We start from the raw sequence: 13480 nt of genomic DNA, 5'->3' as shown, positions 1-13480 counted from the left end.
AAGGGTGTCATGCTAAGTGAAATAAGTCAGGCAGAGAAGGACAGATACCATATGTTTGCACTCATAGATCTAGCAGGAGAACAGGAGAAACCTAATGGAGGACCAGGGGGAGGGGAAGAGGGAATGAGATTTGGGGAGAGAGAGGGACACAAAACTTGAGAGACTATTGAATGCTGAAAATGAACTGAGGGTTGAAATGGAAGGTGAAGGGGGGAAAAGAGGTGGTGGTGATGGAGGAGGGCACTTGTGGGGAAGAGCACTGGGTGTTGTATGGAAACCAATTTGACAATAAACTATTAAAAAAAGAGAGATCCTGAAACATGTTTATTTTTCTTGGTGTGGTATACAGCAGGGAAAAGCAGCCATCCTATCTATGCACATCACTCTAGCACTGTGAGAGGTTCAGAGACATGAGAAACCTCTTATGGTGATTCCTAGAAATGTTTAGGGGAATTAGAGAAACTCTCAACTTATATGAAGTTCTATATAAAGTGAAATTTGAATGTTAATAATCATGTAAATGTGTTCTGAAATGCTTCTGAAGCCTGGGAAATTTGAACTAGAAAAAAAAGTGGGAAATCTAGGATGGGAGGCGAGAATAAAGCCAATGATGTGATGTGTGAAATGGTAATCAAGAAAATATTTTCTGTAGTGCAGTTGGAAATAAAAGGCTAAAAAAGTGAAAAGACCACAAATCAGGAGGGGGAAAGGGAGTCATCAACTAGAAGATGACACTTCTTGGTTGAGATTCTTGGTTGAGATCCAAGTCAGGCAAAAGATATTAAATTGCTTCTGATGAAGCCCTCAAGAATATCCATAGTCACAGCATTCTAAGTGAAACTAATATATTTTCGCAGTCCATTATCCTGAGTGTATATAATAAATTTATTTTCCTAGTACATGCCTTAGGAACAGTTATTTATATGCCATTCTCATTTGATTCCCAGTTTACATATCTCCCTGGACTTCTGAATTCCTCCTGATTTACCAGTATTCTTGGTAAGCAGCATTGAGCAGTATGCATGCCAAGCCCATACTGAATAGTCCATGTACCATGATGGAATGCATCTGTCTTAACTTCCTACTGTCTGAAAATTTCACAAAGCATTGTATTTCCAGTGATGTTTTAGTGGCAGGTGGCTTCTGTTGTTTTTGAGCAGCAGAAGTGATTTAATTCTCTTATTTCTTAAAGAGAGCCCCTTAGCAATTTTTTCCTTTTATTTTGTCCTGAGTAGATCATAGAGTCAAGAAGTTAAATCTTTCTTCTTTTCCTCTCCCCTTTTCAGCAATTAGAAGTTAGTGCAGAGCTCTTCTAAGTGCTTCAGTCCAAAACCCTACTGGAATTCTTCCTTAACCTTTGCTTCCAACCAGCCAAACTTCCCAAAGTTCAATTAGTATGTTTTGCTGAAAATGTGCATTTCCCTTTCAGTCTTTTGCTGTAAAGTAGAGCATAACACATGCACGCACACCCACCACATGCACACACCCAAATTCTAGCTAGACTTTTAAGTGTTACTGCATAGAGACCAGGCAGGAAGCAAAGTAATGATTCCTTGCTTCTGTCCACTCACTCACAGAAGGACTTAGAACACATTACCTCTATTGATCTTATCTATGAAACACAGACTTAGGCCATTAAATTTGATTAGAATACATAAACTTTCAATATGAAAAACCTGGCATGTAGATCCATTGTTTTATTTACCTTCTTTACTTTCACATTTCCTTTTTTCAACTCATAAAATTTGTGTTTGCATTTTCGTTAGACTTTAAAGCTCTTCTTCAAAGGAACTATGTTTTCTTTGTGTATATTGATATCTCTTCCCAAAGATTAATTTCTGCTCAGTCTTCCAGCTCCATTCCAAACCATGAGAATGATCTCAACTTTGGCTTTATGGATTAGACATTCACTTCTTCCTTCTCTCACATTTAAGTTTCAATTCATGGTTTTTTTTCCAGTTTATTTCTTCAAATTATGTAGTTTACTCTTTGATTTCTAAGCCTAACACCCTCTTTCCAACCTTCTTTAGATCTGCTTTCATTTCCTTATTTTCACAGTTACAGTCTCTCCCACTCAACATACTTCTTTATCCTGGAACATAAACATTCTCAGTTTCTTTCCCATCTCCAGAATTACTCCTTCTCTTGATCCTGTCAACACTTGGCATGTTTATCCGTTTTTCTTTCTCATTCTTTTAAGCCAAACCCCTTGTAAGAGTAGTTTTTTTCTGTTATTGACATTTTCCTACTTTTCTTGATTTCCTACTTTTCTCTAATTCATTTGTAAATTGAAGATTGTAATCTTTTATGTGCTCCCATCACATTATCAAAAGAAAATATTCTTTTTTGGAGAATACAGTGAGCTCCTAAAAACCAGTCAATGTCACTTTTTACTCCTCCTTTCCTTGCTTTCTAGAGCTGTATGATTTTACCATATTGATAGTCCCAGTTATCTCTAAATTCTCTCCCCACTGAATTCTGCAATTTATTCTACCGTGGCTCTCTTCCTACTTCTCTGATCCTGACTCACACTTTGTCCTCCAGTCTCGTATATATTTTCAACGAGGTTAGGTCTTTGGCTCTTTTCTTCTCTTTTATTTAGTCCAACAATGCTTCATTTCATTAGATGGCTGCTCTCTGAGCATTTCTTACCTGTAACTCATCTGAGTAGGTCTGCCTTAGAATACGTCTGAGGTCCTGTTGGAGAACAATGGAAAAAGCCATCTTGTTCAAAGAGACTTTAGAGACCTCTAGAACCTTTCATTATGTGTAAAACTTCCATCATTCTTTACTACTTTTGGCAGAGGAATTTATGATCCCTGTTGAAATGCAAAAACTGTTTTCCAGTAGGCTTTGTACATTGTCAGCTATCCCTTAAGTCAAACCAGAAAAAAAAAAAATAGTCAAATTATCCCACAGGACACAAATCCAGAGGTGTGATATATAGGGCAGATACATTTTAATGAGGTAGGGAGAGGGGTGAGAGAAATTGAGTAATAGTAGGCACTCTCTGGAAAGGGTAAAAAAATGATTCATCTCTGTGGGTTCCCTAAGCAAAATGTTGCCAATGCCTGGCCTTGGAAATGCCTAAATTTTTAAAAAAGACAAAAAATAAATATTGTAAATCAATTCCCATGACTGAATAAGCTCAGCATTTTAAAAATGAGAGTTCTTTCCAGTGTATGTATTCCCTCTGCTGGGTTGTAGTGGGGTTTTTTTTTTTTCTTTGTTTTTGGAATACTGTCATGGTTCTCAGTAAATTAATCTGAATCGCAAGAGATCATCTCCCTAGAGGTACTTAGTCTAATTAAGGACAATAATAAAAATCTCCATTACAGCCTTTACTCTGGGAAAGCCATTAGGAAACTACAAGAGTGACAGCAGTTTTTCTTCCAAGTTCAAGTGTTTCCTTTTACTCTAGTGCAATGCTGATAAATGAATATTCTTTGATATCAGGTAGTCCTACTGAATGTCTCTGGAATGGACCATAAACCACTTTGTAATGGTAGATAATTCATGAGGCTAACACAGAAGCTGATTTTTGCTTATTAATGAAAAATGATATACTTTAGCCTTCTGGTATTTCTACTAAAGTATTACTATTTTCACAATATGGCCTGGAATTTCATGGTCTTGGAAGACATATATATTTTAATTTATGAATCTTCAACAAAATTAAAGGGCAATAGTAACAGAAACTCTGTACTTTATGGCATTAACTGCAAGCTACAAGTTTCATAGGTTTTCTTCACTTTAAATTCAATGTCTGTTTTTTTTACTGTTTTTACTGTGGATTCACCCAGTAGGGTTTTACTAAGAAATTCTTTATTATGTGGGGTTCTTACTCTGAAATTAATGTGGGGATTTTGAGACTACACATCTAGTAGCTACCTCCTTAACTATGTGCCTATAAAATTTATTGGACTTAGTCAATCTTTATCAAACTGACAACAATCTTATCATCCGCTTTCTATTTTTAATGAGAATAATGCATTTGGTGAACATCAATAAGTAAAGAGTCTTCCTGAACAATCACAAGGACATCGATTATTTAAGGACTATTTTTGTTAAGTTCTCTTAAAGAACAGATGTTTTAGGAATGTCAGCAAACCCAATAAAGATTAGCTTACATATGATGCTCTTAGCTTTCTGACGGCCACAGCTCTCATTTGGAGACCCTCTTCCCTCATAGCACTTTCACCCTGACTACATACTGTTCAAGTGTCCAGAATCAGAATGAGAGCTGGTGGCTTCTTTGCTCCTCATTTTCTCTCTTTCAGTCTCAGAGTCATTGTTTTTGTGTATGGGTCCTTCTCTCTTTGGGAAATGGGTTTGAGTCTGTGGTGCTTATATGGTGACTGAAATGAGGACATCACAATTCCCATCTACTATTTATGGTTTTAGCTTCAACTACTGAAAAGGATTTCAGGTACCACCATGGGTTAGTAGGAGGGATGTTGTTGGGTTCGGATAGTTCTAATCATTTTTTATTTCAAGTTTCTAGATCTTTAAAATTTTTTATAATGTTTTTTAAATTTATTTTGAGAGTCAGAGAGAGACAGGACAAGGAGGAGAGGGTCAGAGAGAGAGAGAGAGAGAGAGAGAGAGAGACAGAATCTGACGCAGGCTCCAGGCTCTGAGCTGTCAGCACAGAGCCTGATATGGGGCTCGAACCCATGAACAGTGAGATCATGCCCCAAGCTGAAGCCAGACGCTTAACTGACTGAGCTCCCCAGGTGCCCCAAGTTTCTAGATTTTTAAAGAGACTTAGAATAACTGATTTGAAGATATAAAATTAATGTTTTTTATAATTTTTACATAAGACATAATGGACTTGAAAGATATAAATAGCTAAGGGTTTCTGTATTTTAAACTTTATTAAGTTGTAATTGACATTCAGAGGAGGGAAGGTATTTAAAGTATACAATTTGGTAGGTTCCAACATGTATATACACACCTATGAAGCCATCACCACCATTAAGATAGTGAACATATCCACTAGCCTCAGACATTTTCTCATGCCCCTTTGTAAGTAAACGCTCATGCTTCCCCAACAGTCACCAATTTGAAAAGCTAAGATTTCTTTCTTTTTTTTTTAATGTTTATTTATTTTTGAGAGAGAGAGGGAGTGAGTAGGGGAGTGGCAGAGAGAGAGGAAGACATAGAATATGAAGCAGGCTCCAGGCCCTGAGCCATCAGCACAGAGGCTGATGTGGGGCTCGAATTAAAACACCACAAGATCAAGACCTTAGCCAGAGTCAGACTCTTAACCAACTGAGCACAGAGATGCCCCAGAAAAGCTAAGACTTCTTAACACCAGACTGGTTTTGTGGTCAATCCACTTAATAAACTCATGAGAATCCCAACCACAAGTGTAGTAGTTAGAGTTCAATTACTTGTCCCTTGACAAATTAGGTAAATCTAGGTCTACCACACAGCAGTAAGGCTGTTCTAGAGCACCGCTGTTAATATGCAGATCTATATTATGATGATGACTTCGGTAGTTCAGTGGTGAACAGAAATTAGAAGAAACAAGCATTATACACAAGCAGAGACCTGAAGCAACAACTCCTAAGCCTTGTAAACCCTCCAGCTTACATCCTGGCTTCAACCATTGTTTACTACTGTGGTTGCACTGAGGGACCTTTAAAAATGTTGATGTCTGGGACCCATTTCAGATTAGTTAAATTAGAATCTCTGGTAAGTGCTGAATCTCAGAGTTCATTCTTATTTAAAACTTCCCCCGTGACTCTAACATGTAGTGAGCCTTGAGAACCGTTGCTGATATTCTACTCATAATTAAGTGGCCTTTTGTCAAACCTCTTTCCAATTTAATCTTCCTAAGGATTTCACCCAGAACTGGTCATTCTGTATTACTCTCCTTTTCTCAAGAGGTTGCCCTGCTCTGGTCAACAAGTACTTCTTCAAGGGCAAGTAAATGGTGATTGCTTACAAGTGATTTTGATTTATCTTTCTGCCTTACCATAACTGATATAAGCAAAATCTGCTCTTTTGTGATTGATTTTAGTTTTCATTTACCATTTTTTCATTTCAGTATGCATGAGAGGCCATAGAAAAATCTATGCTGTTACCTAGTGAGCTACTTTCCCATTCCCTTTTGGCCCTACTCTCTCTTTCCAGTGTTTTCTGCTTCTCCAAGGGGTTCATGGGTTCTCCACTCTACATCACCCCTGGGTGTTTCCTCTACTCTCGGCATATCCTGAGTCTTAGACTCCAGGGAAATACTCCTGTCCTCTTTTTTTATTTTTAATGCCTACTTTTTGCTGGATGTCTTTTGTAATACAAGTATTTATGTCAGTGCTACCAATATTTGAACGTGGTGTCTCGGGTAAGCTGCTATCATGTTAACTTTAGTCTTTTACTGATGATGCCATGACCTGAAAGACTAACTAAAGTGGGAAATTTCTGTTTTTGTTTCAAGCCAGTGGGAGTAAAATTCAAGGACAGATAAACCAGTTTACGGCCTCCATGTCACATCACGGACTGGTGTTCCCTTGTACTTCTGCAAAGGCACAGCTCTTTTTGGTAGCAGCACCTTTTCAGCTTGTTAAGTGACATTTGTTTGCCAACCTCTGAGAAAAAAGAAGCATCTGAGTGTTGAAACATTGATACTTCACTGTGAATTAATGGCACGATGTTATTTTTCAAAGTACCTTCCATGACTGTGGTGCAGCAGGAAAATATCACTGCTCAATGACCCTTGCAGGCAAACTTCTGTGTGAGGCTGCTGAGTGTTTTAACAGATTGGTGCTAAGTTAAAGATGTGGGACATGATTTTTCTCGAAAGAATATCAGAGCATTGTCGTTTTTTTCTCCCATCCCTATTTAGGTTCAGATATTTGTTAAAGGCAGGAGTTTGTAGAGCAAAAGACCTCTCACTACTATCTATCACTCATGATGGATTATCTCAGAAGGATTTTTTTCATTGTTGTTGCTCATATTACATATTCACTTCTGGAGGTATTATTGCATTTAAAGTGATTCAGTGAAAGGTACCTGCGATATCACTGTGTTTATGAATCACAAGTTAGTCTTTTATACTTGCTTTGTTTCTTTTAGGAGAGTTTTATTAGCACATATAAAAGTAGCTAAGAGGTAAAACACTTTTCTTTTTGTTTATATATAACTTGGGAAATATTTTTACTGCTGACCATAAATTGAAAAAACTGTAGTACCATGATTAAGTTAGTCCCACACGGAAACATTTCAGGGACACCAGCTGCATACATGGCACTTGCTAGAGTTGGGGATATAAATACATGATATACAATTGGTATGACATGGACATTTAAATTGTTTTAGGGGAAAATGTGGGTACAACTCTGATTGGAGCAAAGCTCAGCTAGAGTGATAGAGCTAATATCTTTTCACGTACTTAATATCGGTAACATTTTTACAATTCAGGTATTTGAAGAAGCTTTCAAAATGCCTACTTTGTCAATGAGAATAAAAGGATTAAGATAGAATGGAGATGATTTAAAAGTTTAGACACGTAGGTGAACTGATACCTAATTCACCTAGGTGAATTGATGAGAAATGCCTTGATTTTTAAGTTTCCTGACAGCTAAAGGACTCACAATTTTTATTTTCTGACAAAAGAAAAGACACAATTTATCTGTAGAGACAAATACATTTTTGTGACACTGCACACAAACAGGACAGTGAATATCATATGGGCTAATAAAATCAACTACAGTTTACAAACAACAGGAACAGCGAGTCCTTGGAAATGATTCTAGGTTATGGCCATCTGAATGACCAAGGGCATTGCTTGAACCAGAGGAAAGGTTTCTATGAGGCCTTGAGAGACATATTTTTAAATTTTAATTTTTATGTTTGAGCTTATATGTTTTATGTTATAGCTTTTATGTTACATGTATATGAAGTAAATTTAAACAACAAATAACATGAAATTCAAATGAAATTCTCCCATCCCTTCCCAATTCCGATTTGTTCACCACATAAGTATTTTATTTTACCCCTTTCTGTTCATACTTCAGGCAGCTATCCTAAAAACACTACATACTATGTTTATATAGCTGTTTCTTCACTCAACAATTTGAGTAAAATCTCGTATCTTGTCATTATCATGGAGATGATATAATACCCCCACTCTTCCTTTCCTCTTCTCCTAGTGTTTTTTTTTTTTAAGTTTATTTATTTATTTATTTAAGTAATCTGTACACCCGTTGTGAGGCTTGAACTCAGGACTCTGCAATCAAGAGTCACACGCTCTTCCAACTGAGCCAAGTAGGCACCCCTCTCCCTCTGTTTCTTAATTACTAATTTTTTATTTTTGTTCCATAACTAGAATAGTTACCCCTTGATTTTTTAAATCAATAGATATTGGATTGTGTCTTAAACTTCAGCATTATGAAATGGGAAATTTGGAATTTATATTATTGGGTCCAACTCTTCCCTAATCCCTCCCTGTTTTACTGATATGACTTTACTTATACATTGCCAACAAAATATTTTCCTATGCCACTAACTCAGTGTTGCTGGAAGAGATTATTTAAAATATCATGATAAAATTCACTCTCTTTCCTCACATTCTACCAATTGCCAAAAGTATGCCATGTTTGACTTTGATTCCTAGTTGAAGTATGAATTTAATGTATAATTTATTTTCCTTTGAATTTCTAGTTGTCTTTTTTTTTTTTTGCTTTGTTAAAGATAGTACCTAATGTTCTGTTACCATTAAGATCCCTTACTTTCTTTTCATAAGGTCAATTATTTATTTTGAGAGTGAGTGAGAGTGAGAGAAAGAGGGAGAGAAAGAGAGCAGAGGAGAGGCAGAAAAAGGGAGAGAGAGAGCCCAAGCAGGCTTCACATCAGCACTGAGCCATTGAGCGAATGCAGGACTCAATCTCACAAACCATGAGATCATGACCTGACCCGAAACCAAGAGTCAAGACTCTTAGCCAACTGAGCCACCCAGGTGCCCTTAATTGTTTTTAAGTGTATTCATCTATTTAAAAAGAGAGACAGACAGACAGAGAGACAGACAGAGAGAGAGAGAAAGTCATTTATTTTCTTAATCATACTGTCTAAGTGATCCCAATCATAGTCACTTTCACTTTTTTCTTGAAGACCATCTTCTATGATCCTCTGACTTTCTGTTCTAACAAAGAAAACTGCTTTTTAGAACACTTGCTGCACTGTCACACTAGGATTTCTTTTTCATGTAGTCTGGGTAGTTAATTTTATTCTCAGTAGTTCCTATTTCTTGGTTCCTCATTTCATGGCACTCTCTATGAATTGTTGGCATTCTCCTTTCTCTTCTCTTTTGGAAATGTGCCCGGGCAACAACGTTTTGTCTCTTGTTTATCTACAAACTGTAAATTTGCTTGTTTGAGCTATGTAAGAAAATCTAGGTTTTAAATAATTTTGGCTTGAAATGTTGAAAGCATTAGTTAATTGCTTCAATTGTCATCTAGTGTTCAGTGAGCTCTGCCAACTAAGACTGAATTCTCTAATGCTAACTTTTTCTTTAGATCTTTCTTAAATATAGCATACATTTCAGAAACTGATGAGAGGGAACAAATAACATCTTTAGACTTTAAGAATCAGATTTGTATTCTCTCTTAAAGGGAAGATCAATCAATAATTAACTTTTTTTTTTTTTTTAGAAAAGAGCTTAAGTTATATAATCAAGCAATTTCCAAAAGACTGTCATGAGATCTCATAGCTGTGTGTCACACAATATGGAAAATTACCTATGTGTTTAAGAAATAGTTGTACAACCAAAGCTGCCAAATAACTCAAAGCATTTCCTTATTTTATTTTTCTAAATGTTTATTTTATTTATTTAGAGAGAGAGATAGAGCATGAATAGGGGAGAGGGGAGGGACAGAGCTAGAGAGGAGAGAGAGAGAGAATCCCAAGCAGGCTCGATGCCTGAAGCAGAGCCTGATGCAGGGCTTGAACTCATAAACTGTGAGATCATGACCTGAACTGAAATCAAGTGTCAGACGCTTGCTTAACTGACTGAGCCACCCAGGCACCCCATCAAAGCATTTCTTTACTTTTAACATGATACTTTATCACAAGATGTTTTCTGTGGAATCATTTTGAGTTTGCTAATGTTAGCTAATTCTGAAGCTGATTCTGATAATGAAACACTCCATAAGAGTAAAATTATCCTTATCAAAAAATTTATAAGCCTGAAGTAGTAAGCAAGCACCAAAAAGTCGATTGTCTTATTTTGCCTTTAAAATTGTCTATTATGTGGTGTTTTTTTTTTATAATAATGTTTTCTGGTGATTTTGTTTCATTGTTTTAGAATTTCCCTAGCTAAGATGGTTTCTTTATTTTTTTATGTTTTTATTTAAATTCCAGTTAGTTGATATAGAGTGTCATATTTGTAAACAATATAGTGATTCAACAGTTCCATACAACACTTGGTGCTCTTAAGGAAACATGCACTACTTAATCCCTATCACCTATTTCACCCATCTCCCTACCCACCTCCTGTCTGGGTAACCATAGGTTTGTTCTCTATGGCTAGGAGTCTGTTGCTAAACTATTTCTTGATGCTTACTCTTTCCCAGCTTCAGCTTTCCAGTTGGCCAAGTCCTACCATAGAAATGCTACTGCTGAAGCTATATCTAAGTTTAGCACTGATTATTCCCAACATCATAGTATTGGAAGGGAACATGAAACATCTTTAATGGCTTCTGACCTTTTAGAGGAAACCATTTACTATCATAAAAAACATAGGGTTTGGCATTCTCTAGCTCCTTATTGACAAAATTGAATCAGAGAAGTTTGAAATGACTGAGCCAAAGTTAAAGGACTAATTAGGCAGAACTACTGAATGTAGTTTTGGAGGTAGACATAGAAAATTCTAGAAATTTCTCTCATCTGGAGGCTACCAAAATAGTACCCATGATCTTGTTCAGCACTATATTGATTTTCTCAGCAGTCAAGAGTCAATGACAGAAGCTAGGTGTCACTACCCTTAGTCCAATCCTCCTGTTTCATCATGACACTGGTATACAATAATATACATGTGCACATTCTTGAATGTGAGTTTATGATCTTTTAGGCTTTCAAAGCCTAATTTTAAAAATCATAGAGACTTTCGAGGGTTGAAGGGGGAAGGGAGGTGGTGGTAATGGAGGAGGGCACTTGTGGGGAAGAGCACTGGGTGTTATATGGAAACTGATTTGACAATAAACGATTTTTAAAAATTTTTAAAAATAAATAAAAATCATAAAGACTCTGTGATATTTTTAAGAGTTAAATAATATGTTAGCTCTCTTAAAATAATAATGTACCAAAAGATTTCAGAATGAACTGAAGAGCTTTTTGGAATATAAAACCAAGTTATTGTTTGTGGGATAAAATTTGAGCATGTTCAAGTTAACACTAGGATGACAAGAAAAACACATAATCATTTTATTGTATTTTTTCTCATTAAGATATGAAAGCGACTAAGATGTGGGGAAAATCTGTCAGATCAAAATGCTATCACCCAGTACATGCCAAATTGACAATATTGGATTTTAAAAATGATGTTGATATCAAATATTTATGCTACCTCTTGGATCAAGACAAAAATAGAAAATGGTTCAGATAAAACAAATATTCTATATATAATTCTTTTCCAATAAGACATATGTTGAATGATGCTTTCCATTGTTGATATATCCCCTATGTGGCTGGCACAGAATATGCTCTGTTTTTAGTTCAGGCCTAGTACATGATTCTGACAGTGGTGGATAGAAGGTGTCAGTTTTAGGTTATTTTCAAAAAGCCTGGTGTGCACATAGAGGCAGATCAAAAGAAGTTAGCAAGCAAGAATTGTTTTCTGACCTTAAGTTACTTTTTCAGGTAAACTCCTGGTTTGACTCCTTTTTTCAAAAATTTTTTAATGTTTATTTTTGAGAGAGAGAGAGAGGCAGAGAAATAGAGTTTGAGAGGGGGAGGAAGACACACAGAGAGAGGAAGACACAGAATTTGAGACAGTTCTAGGCTCTGAGCTGTCAGCACAGAGCTGGACGTGGAACTCAAACTCACAAACTGTGAGATCATGACCTGAGCCAAAGTTCGATGCTCAACCAACTGAGCCACCCAGACGCCCCTACTGCTTTATCCTTTCTAGCTTCTCACTTTTTGTCTTTTTCAACTTCTCTCCTAATGCAAAAGGAAATGAAAAGTAAAACTTTTTTTCATATCCGTGAATGTTCTTTTCTCTCTTCCATCCTTGTGAATTTCACAAAGCCTCCTCTGATTAGGTGGAAAAGAAGTGTGAAGTTTCTTCTTCAAACACATTGATGCTAGAAAACTAAAAATATACTCAGCAAGATATATGTGTTTGAAATTCACATGAATGTATGCTCTTGGTGACAAAAGTATCTTTCTTCCATTTTTCATATCCCAACCATATGCCAGGCCATATTAAATTATGATGGCTTGGGGTTCATTATTGTAGAGGAATAAGAATTTTATACTTCATCTAGTGAATTCATGCTAAGATCAGAGTCCTAGAGTAACATTTGGCCATTTATATAAAGAAGGTGGCAGTTTGGTTTTTATAAAGTTTAAGAAGTAGGAGCTCTGTCTACTGTTTTAAAGCAACATTAAAAAATTTTGGCAACAAATTTATTTGGAACTTATTTTGGTTATATTTGACAAATGAACGCATTTCCCACCCTGTCAGAAAGTCTCCATATTGAAAATTTTTTTTATTTGCTTTTATTTTTCCTAGAAAGAGGTAGTTTTAGTTTGCTCAAAACTCTCTTCTATTTTCCATTTCATCCACAAGTGTCCAGATTTTTGCATTCTCAAGGAACTTGACTGATGTTAGAAGTACAAACAGTGAATTGTTTTCTTTTTTAATATTATTTTCCATGAAGTTAAACGGCTAACTAAAAAGATATCTTTATATGTTTATAATTGAACCTTAACTATTCACATAGTTAAGATCCCTTTGGTGACAATGATTCTTGAGGCAGAATATCTTGAAAAGAAGAGAAATACTAAAGAACTCATGAACTTTCAGGGCAAGATAATTTTCATTCTGAAACTTACAGGCACAGACACAAGAACTTCTGTCTTCTAGCTGAGAGCTGTGGAACGTCCTCTCTTTTCAACTGAGGACAACCACTGAATTAGCCTTCTTTTATGTTCTGTAGGTTTAAAGCTCTTTTTATTTCAAAAGGCCTTTGGCATGGTACACTGATTTTATGTTTGATTTTTATTACTGATTTTAATTGCTTGTGCAGTTGTGTATATTTTTGGTACTCTAACTATATTGTTCCTTGTAAAATACCTGGAGTATTTTCTAAGAGGCAGAATATTTTATGAATTGTGTTTTCTTGTGTAATTAAGTAATACATAATCTTTATGTTACTGACTCCAACTTCCTAAAAATTTTAGAGCAAATACAAGGTGTACCTCATAGATTTGAAGAAATTATTTAAATAACAATTTTTTCCTTAAATATTCCTTC

Source organism: Suricata suricatta, chromosome 2, assembly GCF_006229205.1.
Source record: "Suricata suricatta isolate VVHF042 chromosome 2, meerkat_22Aug2017_6uvM2_HiC, whole genome shotgun sequence".
Classification (NCBI taxonomy): Eukaryota; Metazoa; Chordata; class Mammalia; order Carnivora; family Herpestidae; genus Suricata; species Suricata suricatta.
Note: the sequence above shows the minus strand (reverse complement) of the source record.